The sequence below is a fragment of the Triturus cristatus genome, chromosome 2_2 (assembly GCF_964204655.1).
Source record: "Triturus cristatus chromosome 2_2, aTriCri1.1, whole genome shotgun sequence".
Taxonomy (NCBI): Eukaryota; Metazoa; Chordata; class Amphibia; order Caudata; family Salamandridae; genus Triturus; species Triturus cristatus.
Genome location: NC_140582.1, coordinates 403,396,408 through 403,413,730, shown reverse-complemented (window position 1 = coordinate 403,413,730; position 17,323 = coordinate 403,396,408).

Sequence of the window (17,323 nt, the reverse complement as noted above, 5' to 3'; positions counted from 1 at the left end):
ACCCTGGGAGCAGAGCAGAGTCCAAAGGGCAGTACCTGGAATTGGAAATGACGACCCAGCACGCAAAACTGGAGAAACTTCTGAGAGTCTGGATGAACAGGGATATGCAGATAAGCATCTCTTAAGTCTATTGATGCAAGGAAGTCGCCCTGAGATATCAGAGGAAGGATCAACTGAAGGGAAACCATCTTGAACTTCTGGTGAGGGATGTAAGCATTCAACCACTTTAGGTCCATCACTGGCCGAAGATCCCCAGTGCGCTTTGACACCAGGAATAGGATGGAATACACACCCAACCCCAATTGATCAACGGGAACAGGAATCACCGCACCTTTGACCACCAGGGATTCGATGCCTTCCAAAAGCGCCAATCTCCTTACAGGGTCTCTGGGACAAGGAGTGGCCCTGAAACAGTCTGGGGGGGTCTGGATAAATCCAATACGCAAGCCCTCTGAAACCACCTGCAGCACCCATTTGTCCGATACAGTCATTCTCCAAGACTCCAGGAAGAAACTGAGGCGACCCCCAACCGGACCCAAACCAGGAGCGATCCAGTCATGACTTTGGTGCAGGAGTGGAGGAGGAAGAAGAACCAGGGAACTGGGTTTTTCCAAAGGAAGGAGCACCCCGGCCACGCCCCCTCCCACGAAAGGGCTGACCAGCCCGACCCCTCCGAGAAGGGCCAAAAGCCCGCTGAGAACCAAAGGAACGGAAGTGACTCGCCCTCTCAGGAGCCAGGTGTTTACGGTCCTCTGCCGTTTTCTTAACCATGTCATCCAGAGGTGACCCAAAAAGTTTAACCCCAGAAAATGGAATCTTCATCAGGAGATTTTTCTGCGCAGCATCAGCCTTCCATGAACGAAGCCACAACTGGCACCTTGCAGCCACCGAAGACCCAGCCGCAGAAGCCGCCGCTCCCAAAGAGTCAAAGGAGACATCGGAAAGCAACCGGACCTGTTGCTCCATCATAGCCAGGGTAAAAGAAACATCCTCCCCCTGGTCCAACAATTGTGACAGAGACTGAAAATCCTTAAGCAAGGATTGTATAGTGTAAGAAGCATAGGCAGCAGCCCTGATAGAAACATTTGCAGCCGCAAAAGTGCGCTTCACCGCACCATCCACTTTACGGTCAACCGGGTCAGCAGGAGAAGAATCTTCTGAAACCACAGTCCCATGAGACGCCATGCTGGCCAACAAGGAATCAACCTTTACTGAGGAAGGGAATTTCACATCAAAATCCTCTAGCGGGTACCTCTTATTCAAAAATCGTGGAAAGGAACCCTTGTCCACATCCTTCCATTCATTCTCCAAGACCCTCAAGACTGAAGAGTGTAGAGGCAAAGAATCAGGTTCAGGACGTTGATATTGTGCAAATAGATCGTTCTCCAGAGGAACAACAGAAGCAGGAAATACCCAGTTCTCTCGAATGTGACCCAGCACCTCCTTCAGGTCGGCACCCTGCACACAACGACCCCTGACATCAACCTCCTCCTCATTCTCAGAATCAGCAGCTGCAGCACCATCAACCTTAGTCCGCTTCGCAGGAGGAACAGGCACCTGACCCTGTATAGCAGCAGCCACAGCAGAATTTATCATCTGCTGCAATACGTCCATAGAGGGGATCTGTATACCAGAACCAGAAGCCACCACCAAGGGATCAGGAGCATCAACATCCTTAGAACCACACTCCATCATAGTGAAACACAAGTGGACGAGTGAATTAAACACAGGCAACCAGGACAACACTCCCGGTATAAAAAGGCCCTGTGGTTGCTATGCAACCGAACAAGCCAGCCCCTGCCTGTCATCAAACAACACAAATGCCAACCTTGCCATCAACCTTAGTCCGCTTCGCAGGAGGAACAGGCACCTGACCCTGCATAGCAGCAGCCACAGCAGAATTTATCATCTGCTGCAATACGTCCATAGAGGGGATCTGTATACCAGAACCAGAAGCCACCACCAAGGGATCAGGAGCATCAACATCCTTAGAACCACACTCCATCATAGTGAAACACAAGTGGACGAGTGAATTAAACACAGGCAACCAGGACAACACTCCCGGTATAAAAAGGCCCCGTGGTTGCTATGCAACCGAACAAGCCAGCCCCTGCCTGTCATCAAACAACACAAATGCCGGAAGAGACATCGAGCGCATGCGTATAGACCTGCAATAGATCTACTCGTGATGTTTCAGTCAGCCGCATACCACAGAACTGCAGCAGAAATGAACGCGATCCGGCCCCCACAGTAAGCAACTCGGCATATATTAGCAGGTACGAATGCGAACGCGTGCCTCCGGCCCCCAGAGCAAACGCACCCGGCCGCGCTACGTCCGCTCAGCAGGACGCGCGGTCGGGAATGAAATAAACACCCGCAAACAGGCATTAAGCCCCAACATAGCAGGACTCCAAGAACGAGTCCCGATCGGAAACAAACGCCACGAAAGTCCGCTCAAGCAGGACCAGAGGCGTGAAGGCAGAAGAAGGGGGAAAAACATAAGCAATATTGTAAGAATCACTAAATAACACAAATTAACACAACTACTTCCCCCAAACTTGATACCCCAGGGCAAAACGGGGCTGCTCAAGCAGGACCCCCTCCCCACTCACCTGACCATCAGGCAACGCAGCACTCGGAGAAGTGCAGAAAAAAAGAACAGATCGGGCTGGCTGGTTTGTATCCTTTTATGGGACAGGCTGAAGCCACTGGGGGCCATATTGGAGAAGGGAGGGGAGACTGGAGCGCTGCTCTTTTATTTTACTTGGAGTTCTGTGGGGAGCCGGAGGCTCATATGTATTACTGTGGCGAGGAAGACTGGACGAGGAGGTAATGCACAGCTAACGGCTGGAAGGCGATAAAGCGTCCCGCAGACGGAGAAGCGGCTTGGATAAAGGTTGGGTTGATTGAGGCACTTAAATAGCCCAATGAGTTCACGCGTCAGAGTACGCATAACAACTGAATACGTGAAAGTCTCCGATCGGCGCTGCTTGAGTAGTTCCCTGACGGTTCTTAAAGGGAAACAGCTCCCTGTAGGCAAAGGGGTATACGAACTGTATAAAAAACCACGAGTGTACCACATCCTGCTATCCATAATGGATTCTGGAGGATAAATCAAGGTGAAAACGATCAAACTCTGAGGATAGCAAATAGCTCAATAACTTAGAGCTGCAATAAAACTAGCCTCCTGTACGAGGTGTAAAGTCGTGAATAGGAAAAAAGTTAATAATGTCAAATTAAAGATAAGAATTAAAGAATGAAAAAAAGGAAAAGAAAAATAGAATTATCCTAATAGTAGTTGTTGCTATCTAACTCCAATCATTTCAGGGACAAATATGTAATATACAGGCTAGGTCTTAGCCATTAGTAGCCACATCCATGCCGCAAGCTCGTGAAGATGAAGATAAAAATAAAAAAGAACACTGGCCAAGGATGTGGGAACCTGACTTAAAGGGAACTCAGACAACACTTTCAAAGACAACTATAAATGCAGTTTGGTATCTGGCCTAACAATAGATCAAAAAGTACCAGGTTGATGGCTAATGCGAAAGTTCTAGAGAATGGCATTCTCCCATGGAAGGGATTCATTCAGTCCCTTGTCCTTTGAATCAAGCAAGAATATCCCAAAAACTTTGCGTTTACTGCGTATGTTCATGCAGTCGAAGCCTTTCTGTGGACGTATCTTTTCCAGAATCGTCCAACAGAGATTCTCCTCTGTATGGTTGGCTTCCAACCAATGACTGACTAGAGGTGTGGCAGGTTTGGATCTTCTAATGTTGGACTTGTGTTCTCCCATCCTGATCCTGCACTCTCTAGCTGTCTCTCCTACATATGTTAAATTGCAGGGGCATAAGATGGCATAAATGCGGTCTGACGTCCTGCAAATTCTCATTTCTTTCAATTGTATGGTGCGGTTATTTATACAGATCTGGTCACTCTCAATGGCATTCGCACATGCATGGCATGTGCCACACTTGTGGTTTCCCTTTATAGGGTAGTCCCCTGTGATTTATTTTTGGCTGAATCGTCTTTGTTCCGGAGATTTCGCTTGAGGAGTGTTGCGTGACACAGACTAAATTGTCTGTCTGTTCCTGTTGTTTCAGTTGGAACATGGCATCCCGATTGTAGAAGCGTGCTCTCTTCAGGGCATCTCTAATCAGCCTGCGTGGGTATCCTCTTTGTATAAATTTCTCTTTCATCAGCTCGGCATGATGTTGATAATCCTTGATGGAGGTACAGTTTCTACGTAAACGTAGAAACTGACTGAAAGGAATTCCATCCTTTTGGCTTCTCAGATGGAAGCTACTGAAATGAAGGAGTGTGTTCCTGGCTGTTGGTTTGGTGTACAGGGTCACCATCAGTTTGGAATCTTGGTGGCCCACCCACACATCCAGGAACTCCAATTTGTGGGTACTCATATGTGCAGTGAACCTGAGGTTGATGTCTGCTGAATTAATCCACTCAATGAATTCATCCAGGGCCTCCTGGTCGTCGTTCCAGATGAAAAATATATCATCTATGAACCGCGACCAGTGGTGGATGTTTTCAAAGAATGGGGCAATGTCATTATAAATGTTACGTTGTTCGAAGTGCCCCATATAGAGACAAGCAACACTGGGAGCACAGGCTGCCCCCATGCTGACTCCTTGTTCCTGCTGATAAAAGTTGCCATCAAATTAGAAGAAGTTTTCTTCCAGAACAATATCCAGACATTGAACCAGAAATCTAACATTGTGTAGCGTGGTTTCGGTGTTAATAATGTCACTAACAACCCTCAGTGCTTCTTTTTGTGGAATGTTGGAGTATAACGATTCAGCATCCAGGGTCACCAAGATCTCTTGTTGTTGATTGTACTGGAGCCCTTCTATCTGGGAGATGAAGTGACCAGTATCTTTGACGTATGATGGAAGTGCCGTCACCAAAGGCTGTAGAAACAGGTCGATGTATTTAGACTGTGGTTCGGTAGCCCATTCAATGGTAGAGACAATGGGTCTCATGGGGGGATCTAATTGATCATTGTGAGTTTTTGGTATTCCGTAAATTATTGGGATGCGTGTATATGTGGGGGTGAGATATTCTGCCTCGTTTGGGCAGATCTCTCCTCTCTCTACTGCACACACAACTGCGTGGAGAATCCTGCGTTTCACTCTAGGTTCCGGGTTGAAGGTTGGCCCGTTAGGTAATGGCTTGGTGATCCAAGAGGATCACCCATTTTTTATTTGTATTTCTTGGTGTCAAAGATGACAATACAACCCCCCTTGTCGCAAGGCTTAATAGTGAGATCACTATTTTTCTTGAGAGTATTGAGGGCGGTATTCTCCTCCCTAGATATGTTGTAGGAATGGTTCGGTACAAATTTAATGACCTTCTGGATCTTGCTAAGGACATGTTTACCTCCATTCCCACAAGGTCAATGCCTGGAGAAAAGGTAGATGGTGGTTTCAGTCCTGATAAGTTTTCGTTGTCATTGTTGGTATCGGTGTTTCTATTTGAAAAATATTTCCTGAGTCTAATACTTCGGAAAAAGGCATGTAAGTCTTTCATGAGTTCAAATCTATTTAAGCACACCCACACATAAACACAAACATCACAAGAAACACTTGCATACATCCAAACATACAGACACCATTCCTCCCAAAATTATTACCCCATCACCATTACATCCACACATATCACAGACACCACCACCCCCACAGTTACCACCTGCATCACCAACATAACCACACAAATCACAAACACCCCAACCCCAGTTACCACCCCCATCATCGCATCCACACACATCACAAACACCACCACCCCCACAGTTGTCACCCCATCGTCACATCCACACACCACCCCCTGTTACCATTGCATCCACCCGCACCACCACCCACACAGTTGCCACCCCCCACCATCACATCCATACATGCCTATGACACCTCCACAGTTACCACCATCACATCCACATACACCACAGACACCACCACACCCACAGTTGACACCCCGAAGACTATCACATCCAAACAAATCACATACATCAGCGCACCCACAGTTATCACTACATCGACATTCACAGCACCCACATCCAGCACATCCACAGCACAGCCACCCACAGACTCACCTACCTCACAGTACACACACAAAACACACAAACACATACAATTAAGCACACAACAGACACATTTGACAGAAGAAACACTCATACTTGCAAAACATACACAAGACCCACTGGCAACTGCACTATCAACAGACACAGGCACATCACACACTGGTACTCCCTTTACCTCCAAACGCCCACTGCCTCTCAAACAACCTATCAAGTTCCCCATAGAGGATTCCAGTTTTTCCCTTGTCCTAGCCCCTTGCAAACTTCAAACCACCCCTACCACACAGCAGCCTGCCCCTACCACACCCTGAGGCCCCCCTTCCAAATCCGTCCTTCCAAATTCACCCTTACATTAAGCCCATCTACCGCTTCCTCTTCCCAATGCACCCCTTCAAAACAAAAAAACACCCCTTCCCCTTCTCCAAACATCCCTTTCAAATGGAAATCCACCCCTTCCCAAGATAAGAACACCCCCCTCCTACACCTCCTACACCCAAATCCCCCATGTAAGATTTGTGAGGTCCGTGCCCTGTCTGCTGGTTGCCCCTTCCTGAGTAAGTTCCCCTTGGCAGTGTATTATGAGGCAATCTTTGTGCCACAGCTCAGTGTGCTTTACTTTCATTTGGATTCAGAACTGCCAATTGGCTTGGACTTTATTTCAAGGCATTTCTCTTGTTGTTTAAGACATGCTTGATTTGATTTGATCAAATTGGTCCTGGCATTACTTTTCCTTAGCTATTGTTTGATTTCTGGCAAAGATGCAGAGTTAGAAGTGAATTTCTGATTTTTGTGGAACAACGGCAGGTTATGATACATATTTCAGAAAGTCTACTTTGCTATTTGCTTACACTAGTTGACCTGCTATGTGATGGTCATTTTATTTTATGTGCAGGCATTCAGCATTGTAATGTCCATTTGCACCACCTAATTGATGTGATATGTTTTATTTGGATGTGATACTACAGGTGTGTTGTTTCCACCTTGATTGCTGATCAGTATGAAATGTTCTGTGTCTAATGTACTTGGATCCAGTGCATGACCTGCACTGGCCAAGGTGGAATGATACTTGGATGGAGTTGTTGCAGAATTTATATTTGGGACTGACATTGATCTAACTGGTATTTCAAATGTCAACGCTTACACCTTGTTTCATTGCACTTTTTCCTCTGATGTGCGTTGCATATGTTTTTCATGTGTGCAAGTTAGATATGTCTTTATGCACACCTGGAGGGTGATTTTTGGGTCTATACTTGGTTATCTTTTTTTGGGCATATGTCCATTTTTATGTAGGTTTCTTCTACCATATTTATCTATGAATTGAGTGGTGTTGCAGGTGTGTTCATTTGAATTTCTCACACTTGAACATTACCCACATATACATTGCTTGTACGTGATATTGTTAAGTCACCATTCTATTTCACCAACTCAGATGCAGAAGTTTAACCACCACAGTCAAGCCCGCGAAAAAATACATAATGATCAGGCCGACAGGGAAACTAGTGGCCCTCCCTCCGACAGCTGATTTAGCCTTTCCCGCCATGTTGATGGCGGGACCTTAGCAGTCTTTTGTATATGAAATTGCCAACATCTAAATAGTGCGGGTGAAGCACCAAGTCAGCAGGAGCAAAGAGTCCCAAAAAAGCGACAGCGGGACTGATTTGACCAATATCGTAATAAGGCCCTAAATTAAGTCTTACTGCTTTTGTGCCAAGCTATTAGAGGATTAGGCACAGGTTAATTTAGTGACTTTTGTGGTTCTCTCTGACAAGGATACCGGTTGCTGGCTGAGTGGGTCTTCCACACCCCATAACAAATAACCCAATTACTTACAACTAATATTATTTAAATATTAAAAAATGGATGCTGGCCTAAATGGACCTTAAAAAAGGCGCTGATTCAGAGTTTGGTAGATGAGGTACTCCTTTGCAAATGCTATGGAAATTTCTGTCATCTAAACATTTAGTCATCCTACCTAATTTAGAGACATGCAGACTATAAGCTTTCTGTCAATAGAGATCCCATTGTATCCGTCAATCAACAATTTCCTTGGCTGGCCTTCCGGCAGCATATGGGTCATCAGAGGATGGTAATTACACAGCCCACCCTTTTTCGCGTGAACTGTGTAATGTCCTTTTGATGTTTAGACAGAATATCAGAAACATAAATATTGTGGGACAAAACATTGTGTCATGAATATCAAGGAAAAAAATATTGTGAAGGTACGTTTCCATAGGCAAGCAAAGTTTTACTATAAATAACTCCACATATATGTACCTTGCCTATGTGTATATCGTCAAGTTATGTTGATGTGGAGTTAAGAATAATACATCTATACTTATCTATTTGCTGTTACTATCTCAATTTTTTGGTCCTCAATATTTTTGACACAATATTTTGTCCACACAATATTTCTGTTTTAATATTCTGTCAGTGATCCATCCTTTTTATGTCTATCACCACAAGATAAAACCTGGTGGTGAGAGACAATAAAAACAAATAATGCCCACACACTATTAGCTTTTATTTTTTGTTTTTAAAACACTAACTCCTGCTTAGGGAGTTTGTTCCTAAAAAACATAAAACATTTTTAAGTTGATGAATGGCCATCAAAACTGAAGACAGCTGACTACCACACTTTTTGTTCCTTGAAGGAAACTGCTGTGACATTGGTTCTTTTCAAAGTTTAGAGATGATGGCTGGGATGGTGGTAATCCCTAAATCTGCTAGAAGGTAGTCCATCAGAGTGCACGAGTTAATGCTATTTGCTACACTGTCAGATGGAGTACCATCTGCCAAAGTGTAAATAAGGCCGAAGTTCTAAAAGCACTTGTTACTTACCACTGAGTAGCTACCTCTGACACAGATAACATTTATTTATAGTGTAAGTGCAAGTCAAGAATATCACAGAATTTTATCATTTGCAGTCCAACAGAGAGCTCTGCTGTGCCAAGTACCTTGGTTTGACAACCATCAAAATGCAGAAACTGCCAACACTGTTGCAAATTTCACTTGTGTAAGTCCTCAAGCATAGTTATACAGACTCCGTATAAGTTCTTATATATTTATTTCCTATGATTTGTTAAATGTAACCTAAGGATGAGGAAGGATGTAGCCTAACAGCTAGAGTGGTCGATCTCTAATCTGGGCAACCGGGTTCCACTCTCTGCAATGACGCTCAACATCCTGGGATTCTGGGAAAATCACTTAATCTCCCCATGCCTACGTGTCCTTGTGCAATGCAACTGGTGCTCATGTAAAGCACTCTGATACCTTTGGGTCATGTTCACGATATAAAAAACAACAGAAATAAAACTAAAAAATTCTTTACATATTTAATCTAGGACAAATTTACAGCTGGTGTGAAAGTTATAAAAAATGTGGAGGCAATATCTAGTATCACCAAATTGTTGAGAATACCATTGTCCTATCTCCTCTAATGTCTGCAAATGTTGGAAAAGTATTCTCGGAACAGCTTGCCTGATCTGCAGTATTAACCATATTGCCAGATATTGCTGTGGAGCTAGTGATGTTAAATGCCTAGGATGCTTAAACGCCCATGCTATCATTTTGAGCCCTCCTTCAGGTTCTCGCCTTTAATTCAAAAAGACAGTTAATCACATGTGCTCTTCCACCTGAATGAGATGAGTTTTATGATTAATGACTAAAACATGTATAGAAGTGTATGATTTTGGGACTTATTCGGCAAGGGTGGTAGCCATGGAGTTCAAAGCGTTTTCGATATGTGGATGTTTTGAGTATATGATGTGATATAATATGGTAGCAGAATATCGAGTGTTCCAAATTCTATGAGAAAAATATTGTTCCCTGATTAGCTTTAAAAAAATTATCACCACTTTGGAGTTAAAAATAATCTACATCCAATGTAGCAATATTTTTGTAACTGGTATTTATACCACAGTATTTTAACCACCCATGTTTTGTTGTTGTTATTCTGACATACAACGTATTTTAACCCCTTGCGTGCTCATGACGGAACCACGCCGTCATGAGCCACGGGCGGCGTGTGCTCATGACGCGGTCGTTCCGTCATGCTGCGGCCGTTGGCGGCCGCTCCTCCCACGCGGCACTAATTCCCCGCCTGTGCGGGCGAAATAAAGAGTGGGCGGAGTCGTGACGGAACCACGCCGTCATGAGCACAGCTCGCCCGTGACTCATGACGGCGTGGTTCCGTCATGAGCATGGCGGCGCCGCGCTCACCCCCCCAGCGCTGCGGCAGAATTCACACCGCAGCGAAGGGGTTAAAGGCAGCTGACTCATCTCATCATTCGACTTTCAGAAAGTTATACGACAAGTCGTTGGTTCATCTTTTACATAATGTGATTGGAGTGCTTAACATTGTCATAATTGTGTCTCATTCTTGTGACAGAGATTCTCCCTCTCTAACAAGACAGGAGGGTTAGGTTGTATTAGAAACTCAGGCTCCTGATTCACAGAACTAACTTAAGACAAAATCCTAAACTTACTACCATTTTGGTATTCACAGAATGCACTTACTACTTCTGGTATTCACAGAATGCACTTACTACTTTTGGCATTCACAGAATGAACTTACTACTTTTGGTATTCACAGAATGGACTTACGACTACTAACTTTACGTCTGCACTCGGGCCGGAATTTCCGCTCCCGGAGCAGAAATTCCGCACCCGGAGCGTGAATTCCACTTCCGGGCCGGAATCTCCGCCTACGGGCCGGAATCTCAGATTCCGGGTCGGAATACACGAACTGTGGCTGTTGATCATTTTAGCCAAGGGTAAACACCTGTCCAAGTGCCTACCATCCCCCACCATGCATCAGCTGACACACTGCAGCCAATCCCAGCCAATAGCTCCATTTTGCCATGATGTTGCAAGTGCCTACCATCCCCCACCACGCTCCAGCTGAAGCCAATTAACACTAATTGACCAGCACCAAAAATCATATAAAAGCAGCACACATTGAAGGAACAGGTTTGGCCACAGAGAGTTTGTGTTCACAACGCTGACATCGCAAGAGAAAAATGGAACTAATGAGGAGGAAGAAGAACTTCACTGCAGAGGGGACCACAATGCTCATGAAGTATATAGTGAGGCACCACAAACGCCTATATGGACTTCCACCCGACTGCATCAGTGGCACACAGAAGGCAGCCCTATGGCAGCAATTAGCCACTACTGTCACAGCATTGGGGGAGGAGAGGCGCACAGTTCAGGACATCAAGAAGAAGTGGCAGGATGAAAGGCAGAGGGTGAAGGAGAAGTACTCCAGGATCGAATTAACCCCTTCGGTGCTCATGACGGAATGGTTCCGTCATGACCCACGGTTGAGCTGTGCTCATGACGGAACCATTCCGTCATGACCACACCCGCGCAAGATTCCGTCAGCACAGCGGCGGAATCTGCGCAGCATCGAAGGGGTTAAACAGGATCCTCCCTGCTGCATACTCTGGACCCCGCATTCGTCTCACCCCACTGGAGGAGGATATCCTTACCACAATACACCCCCACTTGGTCCATGGGCTGCCTGTTAGTGACGTCCGCTACATGGTACCAGGTAAATGGGATGAAAAGAAAAAGTGCATGAAAAGATTATCTGTGTTGCACTGTCATTGTGAGTAAGGAAATTGTCCAAAGTGTATATAAAAATATAGTCAGTCAGAGACTCATGTGTCACCCTCTGTATGTAGCACCACAAGTCCCAGAATCCTTTGCATTAGAAATGGCCAATCCCTCCCCCACTTTTGAAAACATGGGCACAGTACTGTTGCCGTATATACACAACCCTGCTCAGTAGCAATCGACAAATATTAGTAGGGATGCGCCAGTAACAATGCGACACGCAATTCAAATCTTGCGCCACCATGTATGCGGTGCACTGTAGCGCAGGGATAGACAGATGTGTGTTGCATCTGATGGCATTAGGGGGGTGTTTTGCTGGAGTAGTGTCGCAAGTGTGACGCAACTCCAACAATGTCCATGGACCGCCCATATTTAACGTTCTGTGCCACTCCTTACGTGTGCTTCAAGCAGGCGTAAGGTTGCGGAGCAGCAGCTTATGAAAAGTGACTCCGTGAAATCTCGTCGATTACACTGCATCACTTTTACGAGGCATATCCCAAAGGAATGCCCACCCTGCCTACATCAAAGCTGACACAGGTTTAATATTGCGCAGGGCTTCACAATGTGACGCATCCCTATAGAAATGTGTCACCTGTATTACACCACCGCTGTGTCACAGAAGTTATGCAACGGCGGTGTAAATGTTTTTCAAGAGGCTTGTAAACCTGCCACAAATTATCCAAGAAGTAAATCACCCTGTGCCAACCTAAATCATAAAGCAGAAGGTGAGAGAATCATCAGATCAAAATAGTCATACACATATTCTGTTGTTCATTTCCCACCCTGCCACGCCATTACATCCCCAACGCACCACTGCTCCTACCTGCCCAGTCTGACGCAGTACTTCACAACACTTTTAGCATGCAGAAGAAATGTGGAAATCCCTGAAAAGTTCCACAAGCACATTTGGTTACTTTTCTCTCTTCTCACCCATTGACACATTCAGCCAGAGCACAGACCACTGCAGTATCAGAGGTCCCTGCATCTACTTGGAGGAATCGACATTGTACAGAGAAAGGCATACCACCCTCACCAACTGGTAAGTAAAACTGGCCAGGAGATGGTCAAAATGCATACATTGTCAGGAGACGACAGAGGGACATATAGTGCCCACATATGAAAGTCAACCAGAGATGAAAAAATAGCTGCATTACTATTGGAGTTGTCAATGGACATACACCGTTAGCAAATGATATTTGTGAACAGCGAAAGACAAAATATAACAATTCTTGGCTCATCATACCTTTGTAATTGTGGAACATAACATGTATTTCACCAACAGTCCCAGACCTAGGAATCCAATCCTGTAATCGAGTGCCACAACTAGTCAAAAGGGTGTCCCCACTATATTGTAATAGTGTCTGTAGACCTAATCAAGAAATCCAATTTGCACAAATATGGTAATGATGAACAAGAAGTGAGATACCAGTGTCAGTAGTATTGACAATGCATCCAATGTCCAACTTCAAATGTTTCCAATATACATTAAATTGCCCAGTCCACACAGCTGGTCATGTACTTCTTACATTGGCTGACTTTTTTGTAAGCCATCAACAAAACACGATAGTGGACCTTACCTCAGGATTCGTAGTCATGTCATTGTGATATAGGTTGCATCTAGGTAGTGGGCCTATTTTAAGTTATATGTGGGATCACTCATGATATTAAGTATAACACACTTCTGCAACGGTGGTGCCCACAACTGCTTGTGCTCATCCTTTGTGCCAGAAATTGAGTGCATCACATGTGGCTGCAGAAATGTAAAGTTGCAAAACACACTTATCATTGTAGGTACAATGAGGTCATCCCAGAATCAAAGACACACACTGACTTCTGCTACAAGGTTGGCTGTGACATCTGTTCAGGGACCACACACTGTTCCGGTGCTGGGCCAAGGTAAGTAAACCCAAGAATAAATCAGGCTGAATGCTCATTAAATGTGCCTTTCACCACCACCGTATGTTGTATGTGTTGTACAACACTGTTGTCCTGCATCACACTATGCTCACATATGGCATTTGAACACATGCAAGATCAGACCCTGGTGGCTAATGAAAGGGTGACACAAAATGTATGCCAAGTGAGTGCAGAATGGACATACAATAGTACAATGTGTCATATGAATTGACCAAAACACAACAGTCTTACAATTCAATGATAGGAAAAATCCCTAGCAAAATATATATGGTTAAATCATAATGAAATTGGTATGGCTGAGGCCCACACCGATGCCAGTTGTGTACCTTTGAGATGGGTGTAGGGGCTGCTAAGGTGAATCTTCATGCAGTTACACTTGCAAAATAACTTGGCTGAAGAGTAACATGCTAATCCAGTGCAGGCGGAAAGCATCAAAGCTTCTCAGCCTATAAGCAATGTGTGATCATAACCAAATGTTGCATTCTGCTTGCCTCCTCTCCTACCGTATTCACATGTATAGGTGAGTGTTTGACATATGAGGTTTGGATGTCTGCTGTACAAGACACCTCCGTTGTCAGCTAAGTAGTACCATGATGTTGGAAATAGAGTATGCAAAGAGAGGACACTCAAAGGATGGACAAGACACCTCCGTTGTCAGCTAAGTAGTACCATGATGTTGGAAATAGAGTATGCAAAGAGAGGACACTCAAAGGATGGACATAAGAAATCTGTGTTCTCTCATTCAAAAATGAGCTGTGTGACTTCATGGGTAGGGAAGTACAAATGAGCAACATCATGTCCCTGACTACTGCACATCTCACAAATGAACTCCTTTCTGACTTGTCAACAGACAACATTACACTCATGAAAAATGTAAGTCTTAATGGCAAAGGTGAAATCAGTGTAATGCGGAGGAGTCCGGGTCATTTATCCCCTTCCTTGAAATATCAGTAACCTCCTCATACAAGTTTGTCTGTTGATGTGTCATCTCATTGATGTCAGTGCTGCATGGAGGTAACAGCTGGCAAATGCTGCATGTGAGCAGGTGCTCACATGTAAAGTCCATGAGGTAAACATGCTGCACATTGTCCTGGATTATACGCAAATGGTTATTCAGAATGACATGTTGGCTCATAGCTACCATCTGTTGTACTAAAATATGGACATGTATGTCTCATCACAGCTGCTGACAGGATGACACCACTGCAGCAGACACCATCCCGGGGAATGCATGACATCCTGGCTGCAGCAGTGAAACACTCGCGTACCTGTCCTTCAGGTAATTCTGGCATGAGGTGTGTCTGTTGATGTGTCATCTTATTGATGTCAGTGCTGCGTGGAGGTAACAGTTGACAAAGGCTGCATGTGAGCAGATGCCCACATGTAAAGTCCATGAGGTAAACATGCTGCACATTGTCCTGGATTATCCGCAAATGGTTATTGAGAATGACATGTTGGATCATAGTTACCATCTGTTGTACTAAAATATGGACACGTATGTCTCATCATAGCTGCTGACAGGATGACACCACTACTGCGGACACCATCCCGGGGAATGCATGACATCCTGGCTGCAGTAGTGAAACCCTCGTGCACCTGTCCTTCAGGTAATTCAGGCATGAGGTGTGTCACTAGCTTAGATTACTAAGCCATGACATAGATCAAGATCCCCTTCTGCATGGAATCAGCAGTTGTTGTTTAAAAGTGAAATACAAATCAGGAGTGTCATGTGCCTGTCTGTCAATTAGTGATGCAGATCATTGAGAATGTTGTCACTTCCCTCTACAGCTGCTGGATCAGGGACAGCTATGTCTACAACAGCTATGAGGAGACAGGTTCAGCAGGTGACACCAGGTGGGAACGCGAAGGGACAGAAAGTTGTGGCTGGAGCTGGTGAGTTTGCTTGTATCATGTACATCTCCGTATAACACCTCAGTGCTATGGTGTGATGTCATTTGTGGTGGTACCATAACCAGGTCACATGATCCTCAGATGTTGATGCAAAGTGCAGTTAATACAACCCTTGTGCTGCACCACATGTAATACCAGGTCAATTACTAATAGGGTTTCAAAATCTGTGTTCCAGGGGATGCTGAGGATGAGGATGACAATGACAGACCTATGACAGGTGCGGGCCAACGGGGAATCAGAGGGGAGAATCCCCTGATCCTCCAAGCAGTTATGTCAGCAGCAAGTACTGCTCAAGAGGAGGAGGAAGTTCCGGAGGACGTCGACTTGGAGGATGATGATGATGACTACATGTCCATCCACTCCGGGGATGACGATTCTGATGCCAATGAGAGCTATCGTGCCAGATTGCCAAAATCAGTCAGGGCATCACACCCTCTGCCATGCAACGTTTGCCAGCCTCCTCCCAAGCAAACAATTGCCTGTCCCCAGCATAGAGCAAACCAGCCACAGCTCCCACGCACCCCAACACAGACATCACTCTCTCACTGCCCTCACGTCCAGGACCGACATGGTGGTTCCCCTACCCGCTCTTCCTTATACAGTGTATCCCTGCCATCCTCTCCACCATCTGGGGGAAGTACCAGCCCTGTTGTGGTACAGGTATCCCCTGGGCACCATTCTCCTGCCCACAGGCTCCCACCTGCCACCCCCTCCCCTGCTGTTGGACCTGCTCGTCCCATCCATGGCAGACACCTGCAGAGAGGGCCTGCACCTGGCTATGATGGCCAGTGGGAGCAGGACTTCTTCCAACAGCAGACAGATGTGAGGCAGGACATTCGTGCCATAGGGGCTACCCTGTCAGACATGTCTGAGTCCCTGCAGGACATGGTCCAATTCCCTCAGGTGGTGGACAGGCGGAGCCAAGTTCTGGATAGGATAGATAGAACTTGGCAGGACATGTCCAGGAATATGAGAGACATGATATCCATCCAAAGGGAAGAGAGTGCAAGACACCATGCCTTGGCCATGAAGATGATGGAGGGCATGCTGAAAGTGATCCAAAGTCTCCCTTCACGGTCAACACAGGGAGGGGAGCCATCATATCTGCCTGCAGGACAGCACATCCACACACCCGTACCACCAACTGCACAGCACCACAGCAAAGGTACACATCCACACCGGTGGCCTGTACAGGCACTCCCACCACCTGTACAACCACCACCAACACCTGCACAGGCACTGCCACCTGCACAACCACCACCAACCCCTGTACAGGCACTCCCGCCACCTGCACAACCACACCCAACGCCTGTACAGGCACTGCCACCACCTGCAGAACCACCGCCAAACCCTGTACAGGCACTGCCACCACCTGCACAACCACTACCAACCCCTGTACAGGCGCTGCCACCACCTGCACAACCACCACCAACCCCTGTACAGGCACTGCCACCACCTGCACAACCACCACCAACCCCTGTACAGGCACTCCCACCACGTGCACAACCAGCCCTTGTCCAGGCACAAACACCAAATGTGCATACACCGTCTGCCCCTGCACATGTATATCACCCTGTACAGGCACATGTACAATATCCACCTACACGTAGGCAACGAGCCCGACCTGACCCCTCACAGCGATCATCACCTCCAAAATTGCGATGTCACAAGCACGATCACCAGTGACAAGAAACCCAAGATAAATTGACCACGTGAATATGTGTATAGGAAAAATAAAGAGCTACAAAACTAAGATTCTGTTGTGTATCATGTCCTGTATAACAATGTAGGTGG